This window comes from Podarcis bocagei, assembly GCF_964188305.1.
Source record: "Podarcis bocagei genome assembly, chromosome: 6".
Lineage (NCBI taxonomy): Eukaryota > Metazoa > Chordata > Lepidosauria > Squamata > Lacertidae > Podarcis > Podarcis bocagei.
This window is the reverse complement of record NC_138130.1, coordinates 62422768-62441555: the sequence shown is the minus strand read 5'-3', so window position 1 is coordinate 62441555 and position 18788 is coordinate 62422768. Positions and strand designations below refer to the sequence as shown.

The 18788-nt window shown below is 39.7% G+C and overlaps 2 protein-coding genes and 1 long non-coding RNA gene across 4 annotated transcripts in view; 1 reads left to right on the top strand and 2 right to left on the bottom strand.

Moving 5' to 3' along the window:
* LOC308590040 (uncharacterized protein) overlaps positions 1-18788 on the bottom strand; it is a gene marked incomplete at its 5' end in the record, with an annotated part of 378432 nt that overhangs the window by 23346 nt on the left and 336298 nt on the right. The window lies entirely within an intron of this gene.
* Positions 1-18788, top strand: part of ROBO1 (roundabout guidance receptor 1) — a 587586-nt gene that overhangs the window by 268041 nt on the left and 300757 nt on the right. The window lies entirely within an intron of this gene.
* On the bottom strand, positions 7370-11861 carry LOC308589231. The gene is made up of 3 exons (XR_014009174.1): positions 11801-11861; positions 8286-8319; positions 7370-7419 (listed from the first exon to the last, which is right to left on the bottom strand). It is a non-coding gene; the product is annotated as an uncharacterized lncRNA (long non-coding RNA).

The following is an 18788-nucleotide window of genomic DNA, read 5'->3' as shown; positions in this document are numbered from 1 at the left end:
CTGTATACTCAGTCATTTTATATGAAGCTTTACAGACTTCTAGAATTCCTGTGTATATAACAATATACAGATTTGAATTAAAATGTTGTTTTATCACACATGTTGTTAAGGTTGGAGCAATAAATGTTGCACTAAAAGAATCCTCCTGCGGATGAATAAAAGGAATAAAATTAGACTTCCCTTTTATATCCTCCAAGAGTTCTGAGCACTACTCATTTGCAACGCAATGAAAAAACAATAATTGACCTCTAGATTAGTATTTAAATAATAAATAGGTTAGTGAATTAATGCACTAACCTTTTACCTCAAAGACATAGTTTAAATCAATGTAATTACTAGGTACTAAAATTACAAGTGCAAAGGGGTGAGAGTGGTCATGCTCAGAGGTTCACACATCATATAATTATAGGAAAGTACTGTTATTTATTTAGCAGTTAATATAGAAAAAGAAGAACAGGCACTGCAGCTGTCCATATCCTGATGATATGTTTGTTTCAATATTGAAAATACTCTGATAGAAACAAAACCTCTTTTAGTTTATTCCACTTGAAACATATCTTTAAAGTCTTGCTTTTGTAACATTAACAATTGTTCTACGTATATGTAGTGCATAATAATAACAACATGAGTATAGCAGCTTCCCTTATCCTGGTGAGAACTAACCCAGCCTCAGAACTGATAGGTTTCCAGGCACTGCCACTGCTACAACAGAGAAATTAAGGTTGTAGCATGCAAGCAGATTTCTGTGACCTGGTGGGAGATGGCAGAAGAACATTGGATTTTCAGTGGTTCTTTTTGTGACATCCTGAGCAGGGCAGTTGTAGGAGAAACGTTTAGCTGAGACATAGAGCTCCTAACTTGTGGTTGCTTCTTAGACGCATTGCCAGAAAAGTTTATTTTGTACATACTTTATTTATCTTGTCCCCATGTTTGTACCGAGCCTGAAGGCTAGGTCAGATATGCAAAACAACACCTTCACATAATGGACCCTGATTCTTCCTGGAAATATATTTGTGTGGAGGCTGCTATATATGAATACAGCTGCTTTCTGTGAGTAATTCCATGTTCATGATGGCTACAGAATGCACTGTCATAGCCAGCAAGAAGTTGCAACTGTATTCATAACAACATAGGAAATGTCCTCTACCATTTCTGATAGAGTGCCTTCATGGGCTACCCTGGTCACACATTACATTCTCCGCATGGATGGCATCTCATAGGGAGCATTTTTTGTGTGCCTCGTCTGCCCTTTCGTGCTTGTCAGCCTGTTAGTATAATTTATACATAATGAGATTCCAGTAGGACATCAGTCTGGGCTTCTTTAGATTAATTCCTGGCTTTGGCTGTAGCTGTTGACTTGGGTCACCTAGCTGAGAACGCTAATTGGCAATTAACTTAGTTTAGGTCCCAGCCAAGAAGTGATAAAAAGGCATTAGTAATCTCAGTGGATAAACAGGAAGCATGTGTGAATAAGCAGAAGACTCAGAAGCCAGATTTAGAGAAGGGACAGCTGGCTCTCAAAACGACTGAGTTTTCAGAACTTGGTTATTAAAGCAAAACAAGTGGACAAACAAGTGAGATTTTATTGTGACAATAAACCAGTCTCCTTGGGAGGGACTGTGCAAAGAAACTAACACTTGGTTTAAAATAACCAGAACTGGATCGAGACCAACACACATTTTCACTGTGAGTTTATATCTGTTAGTTATTGGGAAACACTTCACAATGGAAGTCTGTACAGAATGGTGCCAGCTTCCATCATTCATTCATTCATTCATTCATTCATTCATTCATTCATTCGCATGGCTAACAAATCAAACCCAGGATAAGGCGGATGAAGAGATGAGGCTATACAGATTGGGGTTGTCATGCAGAATGTTAAGCCTCCACTCTAGTGGTGTCCCCCTCTACTTTCTGATATATACTATAATGTTTACCATTTAGCGATATGGTGCTGCACTTGGGAGATGCTGACAAAAAGGCTAATACTTACTCTGCACATATGCTACTGTGTGGCCTGGTCCTAGAGGAGAGGGGAAGTTGCAATATGTCTCTTACATAGATATCCTTGCAATACACAATTCATCCCTGCCCATATGGTGAAAGATGTTTTGCTCTTAAATAATATGAAACAGTACTGAAAACCTGCACTTGCTTTACAAAAACATGTGCTGCCAAGTCTTTATGCATGCATTATCTATTTGCAAAGAGGAAATGCTGAAACAAGGTGTTTAAGCATATGTATAATTCATGTAACTACAGATACATTCACATTTGAATACTTTATTGATTTAATAGCACACTGCCTGATCTTGAATCTATTTCCATCAAATGCGGTTGTCCTTCTGACTTAAGGGATCATTGGGTCAGGGCAAATCATTAGCTACTTTTGGAAGTACAGAAAATGGGCATCTCTTATCAGACTGTTAGTGGAGTTAAAACAGCCATTCAAAACGAGTGCATTAGTAGTTTATGCCTATAAGATACCATGGTTATCTTTCTTTAGTACTGCCTGTACTGTATCTGTATCCTGGTTCCTGCAACAGTCATATTTAGGAAATAAGCCCTCTCCCTCCAACCTTGTTTCATGTAATGGTGGATAAGGGCCAGTTTTGTAATTGTTGCTGATCGTTTTGTTACACACCTCCCAAATCTCCACAAATGGCGCGAGATTCCAGAGGTTGCAGGTACACTTACACTGGTCTGTGCTCCCTTTGGGGACAATAAGCACAGCGGAGTCCGTGGTGTCTTTATGATATATGTTTTATTTAAATATGTAAGCAGTCAGCAACTATACAGAGAATGTGCAGAGCATTCACATCTCAAGAGGGTCCTGTTCCTCCCGAAACATCGTGTCTGACCCTCTTTGCAGCATAAAACAGATTGCCCACCTTGTGCTCTGGCCCCCTGCTCCAGCTTGCAAAAGGGACATTTTTTCCTGTTCGCTTACCTCATTGCCCACTGTAAACCTGGAAACTTTCCCCTCTGGTATTGTCATTTGCTAGTTCTTCCCCCTCTTTGTCCTGCAGAGACTTTTGCCTTGTTGATGGCTTTCATTGATAGGTTAATGACTGGCCATCACCTTCGTTAGCATAAACTGAACCCAGGGTACAGTGTTTTGTACAGTTTAATCAAACCTTGATTAATTCTAACTTTTAGTAAATCCAGAAATTATGGGGAAGATTATTTGGCACACAGGAGTTTATGGGAACCTTGACGCCCTTCCCCCCAAAACTTATAACAGTATCCTTTGTACAGTGAGCAACAGAATGATCATTCACACTGTACTGCTAGCCCAGGGAAACACAGTATCCCTCCCTAAGAGGAAGGGCATAGAGGTGTGAAGCCCCAATATACAATTCAAGTTAGAGGTACCTTTCCCTTTAATACAACACTACTAATGAAACCTGGGGATTTCTTAACTAGTGTTTAGATGCTCTGAACCATGAAAGTGTTAACATCTTTACACAGAATGTGGATTTATCACCTGTAGAAATACTATCCTCTTTGGAAATGATAATCGGCATGCCACACTTGAAAAGAAATATTATGTAAGTCTTTTGGCAGCACATAAGTGGATAGAAATTCAAAACAATATAATCTTTAATCTGTTGCCAAATGACACTGTGTTCTTCTTAAGAGACTAACAGGTGTTAGTGGTTTCTCTTGTGAGAACCAAGACATCACCTTACTAATGATGCAAAATGTTTTGCCTGGTTCATGTAAAGTGACTGGAATTGGATTACATCTTTAATAAGAAACTGGGAATGTTTTCAGAGCTGCCCAACTTATTGGATATAAAAGTGCATTTCTGGAGCAAAACAATTTTTTTTTTTTAAGCCTAGTGTCTCAAATCATTCATTTTGGAGATAAAGGTAATATTGTGAATTTCCTTCTTGTACAGCAATTTACCAGAAGCAGTAACATCTGTTTAAGAGAATACAGGAAATGGGTTGGGTTACTGAACTTGAGTAGAGATCACTTGCCAGCAGTGATTCTAAATTATAATTAAATTTCCTTTCTGTATCTCTAGCTGCACACAAACAATCCCAGAGATGATGCCATGATCCCTGTATCCAACAGTGATCTGGACACAGAGTCAGAGGTTGCAGGAGCTCCAGATGGGGAACTGGGTCTGGGTCAGGGCTCAGAGCTGACTGCAGAACATAGAGAAACCATTGCACCTGAGCTGGTTGGACAAAAACTCACAGAGGAACCTCCAAAACCATCAGGGCATATAGTGTCAGATTCTGGATCCTCAAAGACACCTTCCACTGAGCTTGAAGAACGAGATGCCTCCCACTTCACATCACCAGTTTGGCAGTGCCAGGAGCAAACCAGGAAGTAGGCTATGGAATGAAGGTGTGCCTGTCTTCAGGCCAGAAGATTGACTCTTTAAGGCTCGTAAGTTCTGTAAGGAGGTAGAACATAGAGAAGGCAGTCTGCAGACAAGAGACATAAAGGACCTCAGTCTGAGTACAAAATTTGTTGGAGTAAATTGCTCACTTGGAGCTGGCTATTGTCCAGCAACCTCCTACCATCCTTGCATCTTTTTCCATAGGTTTTGGCATTGGATCAGAGCAAAACACGATTGGTAGATAGCATGGGCATAGCCAGGATTTATGATGGAGTAGTTCCAATGCCCAAGTAGCAGGCAGGGTGGGGATCCCTAGCTCACACCCCATCAAAATCATGTGCCCAGGGCTGTGGTCCCCCCAGCCCTCCCCACATTACACCCCAGGTCAGGAGTCCTTTGGTTTCTTAAAGACTAAGGGTTATATTCCATGCTGTTCCTACTGAGCAGAACTAATTTCCATTCCACACCACCTCCCCACACATCCTCAAAATCTTCTGGGAGGGAGGTTAGGGGACCCTTCAGAGCAGATTCTTGGGGTGTGTAGGGGGCTTTAGGGACAACGAGGGGGGAAGTGAAATCCTGTCATCTGAGCAGAAGTCTGCTTGCACCATATTGGATTACAGCATAACAAATTTCTTTATGACGGTTTTCATTAACGCCCATTTTGTGAAACCTTGGTTGACATATCTAAGGTACAAGTATGGTTGAATGGCAACACAATACAAAGCATACCTTAGGTGATAATTCAATTATAGCTTAAATGTATATTACCCAGGCACAGTGATCATTTGCAGTAGCAGGAATCTTGATATTGTGGTTTTCCTGAAAAAGGCAGTAGATGCAGGATGTGAGTGTTTGGTGCTAAGTAAGCCCTGCACAATACCACTGTGATTGAAAGTAGTAAAAATGGTTCATCAGTATAACAAATTCTGGTCTCTGCCCACCATTATGCTTAATGAGTAAGGTACGTCCCCCAAACTACACAGTTCCTGATTAAATCTTGTTTGGCAAGTAGAGAGAAATCCTAGTGGCATTTTCCACCTGCATAAACATCTTTAAAGCATAGGCAAACTCAGCCCTCCAGTTGTTTTGGGACTACAACTCCCATCATCCCTAGCTAACAGTGGTCAGGGACGGTGGGAGTTGTAGTCCCAAAACATCTGGAGGGCCAAGTTTGCCTATGCCTACCTAAGGGGAACAGCTCTGATGTTGCTTCACTAGCCATCAAACTCAGACTGGTTTTGCTACTACATAATAGTAACAGCTGCATCCCCACGGAAAGGTTCCTTTTCTGTCAAAGGGTCCTAGCCTGCTCTATTGCTCTTCTGCTCTAGTTGAGGGGGGGGGATTCTCTCTGTGAGTCCTCTGAGTCCAAGGACAGCAACGCCATGTCCTCAGGCCAGAGAGGAGCTTGCACCACAGGCTCATCTGGTGGAAGTGCTTCTAGGATTCTCCCTGTAAACCATTTCCCATCTGCTTCAGAGTCCTTGGCCTCATCCCCAGAAGAAGGGGAATCCAACTCCAGGATACAGACTCAAATCTTTTACAAATGCTCAACATGTAAAAGTATGGAATTCATTAGTTTTATGTGGGTGCAATACTGGTCAAAAAGCTTGAGTATTCATAACTGTGTAAAGGTGCATAAAGTTAAGGTTTTTCTATCAGCTCTTCAACTCATAGCATAGATAAAACACAATGATTAGTGCAATGTGGAGTCAGTAAAACAATTCTCATGGTCTTGCATTTGTGGATATGAGTTGATGAAAATAACTAGAACATTGACATTAATTCTTTAATACAGTGTACTGTATATGTTTTTAAATTGATATAATCATGTTAGTTCAGCAGCAGTTATAAACAGGCAAGTCACAACTAATACTGTTCCTGGATTTATTATATTAGAACCTCATGTTTGTCCCCCAGCAGCTGAAATGTTATTACTACCAACCTAGGGGAGTGGGGGAATGAGTTCCAAAATATGCTGAGTTCTCAACATTCATTATGTTATTTATCAGGGGGGCGGGTCCCCCCACCAGTGGTAAATGGCACACTTCTCAGCTAGCTTTATTGTCTTTTCATATTTTATTTCCATTAATAATGCTTATCAGTGGAACTGAGATCCTAAGGATGCTGGCCTCAAGTATAAGGGGGTTTGCAATAAATAAATTTACAAAGTAACTGTGAGGATCAGGATGAATGCCATTAAAACTAATGTAGGTCAGATTCTGCTCATAACCTTTTACACTGTAAAAGGTAAATTGCACTCATAGAGAAAATGGGTTGGAGAAAATAATAAGTCCACTGTAAGCAACAAATTCTGGTTTTTTCATGTAAATTATTAGCTTTCTATGGTCTGTCTTATTTTTTAATTACTTTTGATAGTTCATTTTGAAAGAATTACCATATGCAACCATTGTCATTCAGTTGTTTGTACTCATTTATTTGGGATAAAGTAGCTTATTTCAGACTCGGTACAGTAACTTTTCCAACGTGTAGTTATTGTAGCAATGTGCACAAGAATCAGCAAAGTGGAAAATACAAAAACACTATTGGTTTTGAGGAAAGTATGCTAAGGAGCAGCAAGTGTGTGTGGATCATAAAAAGAAATGTTCCCTTTAACATTATTTTTTACCTATCCTACACACACGTGTGTGCAGTGCTGCCATACACCAAGTTGGACCACTGGTCCATCTATCTCAGCATTGACCACACTTACTGGCAAAGACTCCCAACAATATCGGACAGGGGTCTTTCCCAGCAGTACCTGGAGATTCCAGGGATTGAACCTGAGACCTTCGGCATGTAAAGCATGTAGTTTGCCACTAAAGTATGGCCATTTCTTCCTCCTCAGCATAGGGGAAGCTGATAAGAAACTATCCTGCAAGCCTTTCTATCACTGTCCTTCATAGTGGCTGTTGATGTATACTGCCTTCTTCATAGTTGTGAAACAAGCAGGAACACACTCAGATCCATTCATTCCATCTTCCAGAGGGCATTGTGTGAATCAGCTCACAGCTCACAGAGTAGATTTCAAATGCTGCTGTTCTCATTTAATAATGCAGCTGCGTGGAGATCAAGGCAAATGTCTTTGAACACAAAACTTCAAAGCACAGAAAGAACTGCTTCATTTGAATAAATTCCGAGACCTTAAACTTAGGTATGGCCCCAATATTTTCAATAAGACTATTAAGACCAAGTAAGGACTGTGTGTACAAAAATGTTCAGGTGGCAAACTGGAGAGCTAGTTGCATATATGGATCTATTCACCTCTTAATGGGGCTCATGGATCACGTCAATAAAAGAACATGCCTCCAAGCAAGTAGGTGACTGACATTAATTAGTTGGAGTTAGTTCCAAGTCTTTGTAAATGCCCCAGATTATTTCACTGTTGTCTCTGGTTTTTATCACATGCAAGGAAGCCTGTAACTTTCTTTGTTAAATAAAATAAAATAAAAAATTATATTAAGGTGGAAAGCCTTAATTACATTTTTTTTCAGCCCATTGTATGGCTTGCTTTCTGGGATCTTGAATTCGTTTCTGTGTTGTGTTGATTAGCTCCTTTCTCAATCAGTGATTATTCAGGTTGAATGAAATGCAGTAACTCCTTTTTGTTGTTGTTGTTTAAAACCTTCCATCCTTAAGCCTCCAGCAGACTCTCTTACAGGCTATGCAAGGGAAAGGTTTGGCTGGTTAGAGCTGGGAGAAAGAAGACTCCAGTAATGCCTGGATAATAGATTAGGCAGATTAGGGAATGTTTGTTCCTTGAATGGAAAGGGGCACCTGGAATCCCCCCCTGCTTACTCTGCTTTCTTAACAGTTCCAGGTAATTGGAAAATTTTAGTATTCACTCATTGCTCAATTTAAACTAATGCAGCTTAGCTATGAGTATCACGATGTTGACATATAAGGATCAGTCTGTGTAGTTTACCTTGTTAAAGGAAGTAAACCAAAATTCCCTTAGCCTGCAATAAAATAAAAACAGGATTACAGAGCCAGACTAAGAAACACAATACTAAAATTAGAAATAATCGTGTCTTTTTAAATTTTTACATATGGCAATGGCTTCAGTTTTGAAACATAATATTCTCATTAGTAAAATTACAGGAGATTGTTTTGTATAATTATGTAGTTCTTGTAAGCTATGGGGAGTAGATAATTGCAAAATAAAAATACTGCTTACACAGAAAAGTGAACTCCAATGCTTATATAGAATTTAATCTGCTTTCTAGAGATTGCCCTCTAGTGGGCACATGGGAGATACTATCACAGCAATCACTTTCCTATTTGCAACCATTGAAGAAAACATCATATAATACATGATGCTTTCACCATCCAAACATCTGGTTACAGTCAGTAGCACATGTACATGTTTTTGGGCATCTGTCTGGTCATTCCCCTTCCCATCTTCCACACAAAATTGGGAGTAAGGAAAGCATTCATCTTCAAAACAGTAGAACAATTTTTCAAACTATATAATAATTCTCACTTTGCATTATTTTATAATGAAAAGTGGGTACCAAAATTTATACAAAAAGAGAAAAATTTTAACAACTTCAGTACCAAAACATTGTTACAACTGAATCAAGTTTGGCATGTTTAAGATAAGTCAGCACCTGTGTGCAGACTTTTGAATACAACTAGAGTTCTGAAGCCAAATATTATTTCAAAGAATTATGTGCACCTGCTACCTCTGCAGTTACCAGCTATGCACTTGTCTGCTCTCTGCCCATTTCTTTTCCAGTTTTCCCTCCTTAAACTTAACCTTTTTTCATCTCATTTCCCTGGATCATTAAATCCTTGTTAAGTGTCCTTTCCCAAAGTCACTGATTCTTTAAGGGACCTTGTCCCAGGAATGTCTGCCTACCCTTCCCTAGAGTCAAGACAGTGCAGCCAGGATGACAAAGACCAACTGATTGCCTAGCCCAGGGTGGTCCAACTTTTCATACCAAGTGAGCCACAATAGTACTTTGACAGAGAACCTGTGAGCCACACACTACCTTGTTGCATGGTGGGAAGGGACTGAGGCCAAAATCTGATGCTTCCCCCAGCCCTTGCACTGCCTTCCCAAAGCTGGATAACCAAGGCTTTGGGATGGATGCACAGGGCTTTGGAAGGGTCATAAAGCCCTCCCTCCTTCTTCCTTAAGCTGGGAAAGCACTAACTAGGCCAGGCTTCCTCAACTTCGGCCCTCCAGATGTTTTTGGCCTACAACTCCCATGATCCCTAGCTAGCAGGTCCAGTGGTCAGGGATGATGAGAATTGTAGTCTCAAAACATCTTCATGGCCGAAGTTAAGGAAGCCTGAACTAGGAATGAGGCTGGAGGACTCTAGGATCCTTTCAAAGCCTCACTTAACCTGCTTTCAGAAGGCAGTACGAGGGCTACAAGCGGGGCATCAAATGTTGCCAAAGGCCCCCACAAAGACATTGAGGGCTGCATGCAGCTATCAGGCTATATGTTGGACTGCCCTGGCCTAACCCTTCTGTGACAGCCAAAGAACTAAGCCAGTCATTGCTAGAGGTTTCATTATTAGCTCAAAACCTCATAGCATATAATTTAGATACTGTCCATTTTTAAATGACTATTTGAAGGAAGATAATACGCGTAGCTGGAACTCTGATCATTGTTTCCAAAGCAATGGAAAATAATTTTGCTATAATCCTCCTCACACAGAAAATTGTATGTAGTATTTCTAAGGAATCTTAAGGAGAATTCATAGCATCATATTGTTACGACTTCTTATATTATAAGAATAATAATATTATATTATATTAATTTCAAATTAATATAATGCACTGCTGTGTTGGCTTATTATTAATGAAAATGATAGACCAGCAGCCCAAGATTTTAATCAGCATGAAAAATCCAACCACCTTTTTTAATCAGCATGAAAAATCCAACCACCTTTCACAGAGAAAGTTTTGCTTCCCAGGCATCTGTTTTGTCTGCCCTCATGCCCTTCAACAGCATAGAGCCCCATGTGCTGGAGCTCTTCAGACTTCTGTCTTTCTAGATCAAGATCCTGATTTCCAGGCAACTCTATTCATATTCTGTTCATACTCCCTGGACTGCATCTCTTAACCCACAGATGGAGAACTTGTGGCCATCGAAATGATGTTGGAGTACAACGCTCATAGGCCATACTGGCTGGGGCTGATGGGACTTGGGAGTACAGAAACATCTGGAAAGCCAAAGATTCCCAATCTCTGTTTAAGTCCTTTATTCGCCTTGTTTCTTTATTTTTAGACTCTCTGCCTTTCCAGTGTCTCTTCTGGGCTGAGATGACATCAGAGCTCACATTGTAACAAGCATTTATGCCTATGACCATCCTCATTTTTTGGGGGGTGGATTCTTTGCAGAGCTGTTGTCATGGGAAGAAGGATTGTCTCCATGTTGATGACACAACCAGAGTGGTGCTCCTTCACAATTTCATGGATATTCAAATACATATCCTGCTTGACAATAATGCAATGCAGAGGAAATACACCCACATTCTGTTGCTCATTGAAATATGCATCTGTGTTGAATCTTTCCTTCCTTATATATATTGACATTCTCTCCAAGGACCAGACAATGAAGTGATCATGTTCTAGTTTTTATGCACTGCCACATCAAGGATATTCATAAAATTGATGACAAATGCTCATATCATAAAAAATGTATCATGACCACCAAGAAAACAAATAAACTTGACACAGAGATTACACTTGCCAACTATCTTAAGAAAGACTAAGTAAATAGAAGACAATAGAAGACAGGCCAGATATTAAGGAGATTAATCACTTATTTCATCAGGGAATATATGCTATCGTACATAAAATGATTAATGATAGCATCATTAAGCTTAATCAAATAAAATCATTTCCATTTTGGATTGAAGCCAAAGATGCATAATATCAGAAAGAGAAGGCTTATTTCTCATTGAATTTCAACTGGTACATAAATGGAATAAGAAGACAGACAGGGAGAAACACATATACACATGTCCACATGCAACCCAACATTTGTGATTATGTAAATATTCTGCATCCGTGGGGTCCCTCAAATTATTTTTAAAACAAGTTGACCTATAAGACTGTGGTATATAGAAAAGCTTGTAAATATCTTATTGCTGCCTCATGTAATCTTCTCATGCTACGTGTAGCCCTGGTGAGCTCTATAAGCATACAGATCTTTCTTCTTATGTAATCCCAAATGGGGAAACCACAACTTCCATATATGGGTTTACTGGATCATAGCCTATCTTGAGTTGATGGGCAGATAGACATGTCTCCGAAGAGCAATTTCTACTTTTAAGCATGGATCACTGCTGCAGTTAGCTGCAGTTCTTAGAATTCAATTTACATGCAGTAGTACCCACTTTCACATGCACCTAATACATGCATTTGGTAATGAGAAAGGGAGCCTAATTTGGAAGAGCTCTTTTCTCTTTTTGGAGTCTCACCTGGTAAACAGAGGAATGTTGTCCTGTGTGGAATGGAGTTTGCTGCTCACCATCAGTTTCCTGCTACTCACGTGCTTAAGAGTTAGGATCAGAGAAAGCTGTCTTTGTTTCTGAAAGAAGAATAAAAAGCATTCTTTATACCAATATAAAGTATAAAAAAAATAAGTTGGAAAAACGCTTGCTGACAACATTTATTTGGGGGCCACAGGCACTTTCAGAATATCCGAATGCAGCCTTCTGAGACAGCTGTTGATACTCTGGCCTCAAATGTGTGAGCTTGTTAAGGAATGGCTGCTTGCGGCATAACTTATTGTAAGGATTTATTTGGTGTTATATTTCCTCAGTGAGCTCATTCAGAATGCACAGTCCAGGATGAAGAAAAGTCTCATTCCAAAGGAAGTGAAAGAATATATATTGTTTGAGGTTTAAGTGAACATTTCACCTACCAGTACAATCATATACATTATATATACACAACTGCCGTTGGTTCACCTGCAAGGCCAAGTGAAGAAAGCTATATTCAGAATATTCCTAAACTGATGGTATTTTAACTACATTAAAAAGGAGGAGAAAGGAACCAGTAATGCACAGTTCAGCTTGAGTAATAGAGAATGAAGGCTGAAAAAAGCTCCATGTGACATTAGACTTGGAGGCAAAGAGGGAGGGAGGAAATGAGTTGTTTTTAGTGGCATCCGTCTGTTCAGGAGACAATAGAGGAGTCAAACCTTTGGCGAGTTATAGTTCCTGCTGTAGCTGTAGAGACTGATATGGGAGAGACATGTTTTGTTGCAGCGGGGTCAGATCCGGTTGTGCTGCTGCAGATGCTCTTTGGTGTTTCTTCCTTCTGCACTCCTCCCAGGAAGAAAATGAGTAGCTAATTATTTTTCAAGGATGCTATGGAGATGTACAACTGTCATTCTTGAAATAATAATAAAACCAGCATCCTATAAAGGTGCATTGTTTATGCTCAGGGAACCCTAGAGTGCAGCCTACTGGTAAAATGGGCAGAGTGGCATAGTCACTCTCCCATATTATTGCTTTTCTTGGTTATACAGCGCTGTGTGTGTGTTCTTGCAGATCACTTACTATAACATTTGCAAATATCTGGCTATCACAGATCAATCCAAGCTACAATGGTCCCCCAAGCACAAAGCAAGAATAAGTGCATGCAGAGCAGAACCCAAGCAGCTGAACTCAAGCACAGCACAGACTGTACATCATGTATTGACAACCATGCTGCACCATATCATAAGACAGCAAGCACTTGGAAGCTGTTTCAGAATACATTTATGCACTGTATGGATGGGCAGTATTGAAGCTGACAGTCTCTAGCCCGGAAAATAATCAGTGAATCCATGGCAGAGAATTCTAAACATAAGCAAAAAAAATAACTCAAGGAAGTAAGATGAGCCACAGATTGCAGTTAAAAGTCATGCATATGTGTTATAAGGTCGAGAAATTGGACATTTTGAAGTATACCCATTTCAGACTTTCAGACTTCTGAGACCTACCCCTTCTACAAATTCACGAAAAAACCCAAATGCTCCCTTTCATACACACACACAACAGAAACACATAAACAATTTTGTTTAGGTTCACCATTCATTTGAGGATTGGTCGTGTGTGGAGAGCATTAAAATTAAAAGGAGGAACATTTGTGTACCTTTTATTATGAAGCAGTAGCCTTGACATTCCTTATTTTTACTTGGAGCAATCTTGATTTTTCAGTCATGCCTTCAAGAGATTTCTGTTTTGTTTTCGCCCCTGAAACTTTCAGGCCACTGAAAGTTTTAATCTATAAGGCATTATTAAGCTTTACAACTCAAAAGTGGAAACACTGGTCATATGCTGTATTTATCAACCATAAACAGAATGCATGCATTATACAGCACATCTGCTGCTAGATGATGATAGAAGCCATGCCACAAGAGGAGTGAGAAGGTCAGTGATACAAGCATGGAGGTAATTATTGTTTATGGCTGCACTAATTGATGTGGAGTGCTGCTCATGGTCTATGGTGTGAGGAGTCACAGGGTTCCACAGGGATTATAACATTCTTAGCTATTTCACAGCACTGTTTCACAAATGAGTTTACTTTTGCCTCTACTTGCTAGTCTTCAACAAAAACTGTAAGATTCAAGAAATTAGGCATCATTTTATATTCACTTCATTAACTATTTCCTTTGTTTAAAAAACAACAACAATTCACCCCCCAGGATAGAAAGAATTTTGAACTTTTTTTAAAAAAAGACTGCCTATTTTAATAAAACCAAGTTTGCTTATGAGAAGCACATAGAATATTATTTCCACCAATAAATAAACTATAGTGCTTATTTTGGCAGCTGCTGCTCATTTAATAGAACACAGATGTGTGAATATATCTGTGTTTACTTTAGTGCAGGGATCACTGTAATTTATAATCACCAAGAGGCTCTATCTGTCCACAGTGATCCCACAGACATTAAGGTAGGTCACAGATGTTGGCTTCACAGCCAACCAAGTCATGGAAGCTTTTTCTATTTTGATGCAAAGAGCTTCATTAAAGAGTCACATATTAATGGAGATTTCATGTAATTCATCTCCTTACCCGTACTTTTAGGTCTCAAGACTTGACTCATGAAGATCTAAAACTACAGCCTCCTGTGTCCATACAGCTTTCTTTTCAGTGCCAAAAATTACACAGCTAAAATGTAGGTGAAATTCTTCTGAAAAGTAAAGAATATTCTGTTTCAATCATCCAAACCTGTTTGTTTCAGAATATTTTTCTTCCCCAAGGAAACTGGAGTCTAATCTGCAGGTCCAGTTTAATCTGTCATCATAATAATACTTGATTTAAAGGCATACCCCTGTTCCTTGGAGGAGCACAGGGTTCTGTTCAACCCTTTGAGTAACTAAGAGCACCTCAGAGCTTTTCTTAAGTTATGCACTACCAATGATTATAGGTACAATCAACTGGGAAGCTCTCCTCTGCAAGTCCCTTCATGATTAACTGATAGCTACGTAACAGCTTTACTCTTGTACAACTTCAGATCACTTAGGGACTTGCACAGGATAACTTACCAGTGAATTGTACCCATTGGACCTTGGGCCTTGCCTAACAAATAACTGTGGCATGAAGCCCATGAAACACCTGCTTCACACACACATAGTGAGAAAAGTATCCCTGTGCAAGCAATTTTGTGTGCGTGCATGTGGATCTTTGCCAGTATGCTATCAACGAAAACCCATTTAAAAGTCCACAGTGGGTCTTCTATGAGTGTAATAGCCTTTAATAATTTTTACTATACACTTTCCCCACATAAATATTTACCCACATCGATAATCAGATTTTATCAGCACAGGTGTAGAAAGTTCAGCTTTAAAGCAGGTGATACTCTGTTTAGAAGTAAAACACAGCAAAGCAAAAGCTGTATGTGTGATATACTGAAAAGAATCCATTTATTGAGATATCTAATTTAAGTTAAAAAGCACAAACATAATGAGTAAATGTTGTCTTTACTGGGTTTTTTAAAAAGTTTTATTCTGGCGGTTCCCTCACTGCGAGAAGCCAAGTTACAGGGAACCAGGCAGAGGGCCTTCTCGGTAGTGGCGCCTTCCCTGTGGAACACCCTCCCACCAGATGTCAAAGAGAACAACAACTACCAGGCTTTTAGAAGACATCTGAAGGCAGCCCTGTTTCGGGAAGCTTTTAATGTTTGATGTATTATAGTATTTTAATATTCTTTTGGAAGCCGCCCAGAGTGGCTGGGGAGGCCCAGCCAGATGGGCGGGGTATAAATAAATTATTATTATTATTATTATTATTATTATTATTATTATTATTATTATTATTATTATTTTATGTTGTGAGCTGCTCTGAGAACTTTTTTTAACAGCTCCGCCAATATGTACTGCAAGCATATAATTATATAAGTAAATAAATGCATATAGATAAAGACTGTTAGTTAATACTAATTTTACAACAAAGATTTTCCCTTCAGTAAGGTTACTGCAATAAGTATATAGATCAGTTGTGTGCCAGCACAACTATGATTAGAAGTGTTGAAGCATTTCTGGTTTAGCAAACTCTGTACCAACCCCAGTGAGTTGAAGCAATCACACCATCACATGGCTAGCAAGAACAGGTGGTCTAATGGCACAGGCAAAACAGAGGAACTTGCTAGCACATAGGGGTGATGCACAACAAAAACTTGGTTTTAAAATGTAACAAGACAGGCTCCTGTGGTTGCTAGTTCAACAGGATGACTGAACAGATTCAGCAATAAAGTACCCAACCATGGGTAGCCAACATGGGGCCTACAAAGGCCTTCCTTGGTACCTCCCCCACTGATATTAGGCTTGGAATAAGCATTTTATTGTAGCCAGTTTATTTTCCAGTTTACAAATGTACCCACAGGTTGGCAACCCTTGTGGTATACCTTTGTATTTTCCAACCCAGTCAGTTTGTGTACAAACAATGCCAGTTTCAGTCTACTTATAACATATGTTTAACTCCAGTTTCCAGAGTTTTCACTGGTGCCTTGCCAGCCAGCTCTCTTTTTTCAGGCTACAGCTCTCAGTAGAGCCTATTGGGACAGCAGTCCCCAATCAGAACCTTTATCAGCTGCCTTTATCCATCCTTCCAAGAACAAAATGAAGCACCGTTCAGATACTCCATCAGATACTTTGCGTAGCCTGTCACCAGATCCTTCTAACTTAATAGAACAGTAAAAGCTAGTGACTTTTTCTTTTGCTGTAAGAATTAAACCATGTGATCTACTGACAAGCATGCTGACTCTGGATGTGGCAAAATTAGGGCAAATTTCTACCTGTCAATTAAGCATACAGTGTAGCCTTAGGCAAACTGCACTCTCAAAGCCCAGCCAACCTTGCATGGTTGTTGTGGCTGTGATTGAAAAATGAAGAGATGCAAATGTAACAAATAATAAATGTCTTTATTACACTGCCAGCTCTGGCTTGCTGACAAGCTCTTTATCCTCTTAAACAAGTAGAAATCAGTTGGTGCTGGAAAATAAGTAAATCTTGAACTGCTGGCAATCTTTAGAACCAGTGTGCAGAAGCACAAGTTTCTAGAATTATATATTTTTAAAATTTCTTAAGGAGGCACTCCTTCAGATGTTCATAGAACAATCTAACTCCATCTAATTAATATCTTATATTTATGATGGCTGTCCGACAGCACATACAGGTGATCTAAAACACTGAGTCTATTGGGCTTGCCGATCGGAAGGTTGGCGGTTCGAATCCCTGTGACAGAGGACGCTCCTGTTGCTCTTTCCCAGCTCATGCCAACCTAGCAGTTCGAAGCACACCAGTGCAAATAGATAAATAGGTACCACTGTGGCAGGAAGGTAAACAGCGTTTCTGTGCACTCTGGTTTTCGTCATGGTGTTCCATTGCACCAGAAACGGTTTAGTCATGCTATCCACATGATTCGGAAAGCTGTCTGTGGACAAATGCCGGCTCCCTCAATCTGAAAGCGAGATGAGTGTCGCATCCCCATAGTTGCCTTTGACTGGACTTAACCTTCCAGGGGTCCTTTACCTTTTTTACAGGTTCTAATTGCATCCCAGCTCAGTCAATTAGATGTGTGTCATAAACATCCAGAGAAAGCTCATTCATGTTCAAGACTTTCTAGGCAAGTGACGACTTTCTTGCTTGACTCAGTCTAGATTTGTCTGACCCTGCTTCACCCTATTCTCCCATCCTGCCTTGCATGTTTCTTGCCTTTTGCTTTCCTAGAAACCGACTAATGCTATGATGAATCCCACAAACTTCTCCCAGCTAGGTTCCCAGTGGGCTCCAGGTCTTTGGCCAGATCTTTGAGGAAGTCACTGTCTGCCAATAAAGAGTGGAAATGACAACTGCTTCCTCCAGAGGACATTAGTATAGGTTTACTGTAGTGAAAAGCCTGTTGCAGAGTATCTTTACAAGCCTGATATTCAGGCTTTTGTGTGTGGCATAGTACTATGTGCAGAGGAGAGCGCCCTCTACACTATTAAAAATAGATTTAATATAATTCTTGCAGATCAACTGAAACATACACTTTCCAAGATACCTTTGAAATCTAAACTATTTTGAGATTATTTTTATTGAACAACTAACTATTTATAATATAGTTTGAAATCCTAGGACAAGGACATTTCAAAACTCACTTTAAAAAGATCTATGGCTATACTTGGGCTTGCAGACTGTTTGACAGTGTATGTATGGATTACCGTATATATCATTTGAAAAGAAGCCGTTAGAAGCAGAGAATCATGCAGCTTTTTCTAAGTTGCTGCAGCTTTTGAACTTCTTCTATCTGTTGCCCTAGGTGTTTCATTAGCACTTCAACTACAGTTGCATCGCATTAACCTTTTTATAGTTTAATGCATAAATTTAAAGTAGGACATGAAAGAAGGGTTGAAGGGTGGAGAAAAGCGATTCACAAAGAGAATGAGGAGAAATGAAATGTGAATGTAAAATGTAGCTATTCCTAGCAAAATCAAAAGAGAAAAGACCTACCAGAAAATCTAAATTATAATTTTTAAATACATGATGTTATAGAATGCACTGTGGATCTGGACTCAAGCACACTTTCTTCAACAGACATATTAAGTGCATAGATCTGGAGTATGAAATTTGGTAATAGATAGCATCTGAGGTGGAAGGTTTGCTATCCTTGTACAAGACTCTTGATCTCAGGTAGGAAACAACCAGCTTTTTTTTATTCAATACACAACTTTTGTTTTTATGTTGCTATTTTTCCTTCTTCACTATACAGTCATACCTTGGTTGTCGAACGCCTTGGTACTCGTCCGTTTTGGCTCCCGAATGTCACGAACGCAGAAGTGAGTGTTCCGATTCATGAACATTTCTTGGAACGCGAACATCCGATGTAGCTTCTGCGGCTTCCGATTGGCTGCAGGAAGCTCCTGCAGCCAATCGGAAGCCGCGCCTTGGTTTCTGAATGTTTTCGAAAGTCAAACGGACTTCCAGAATGGAT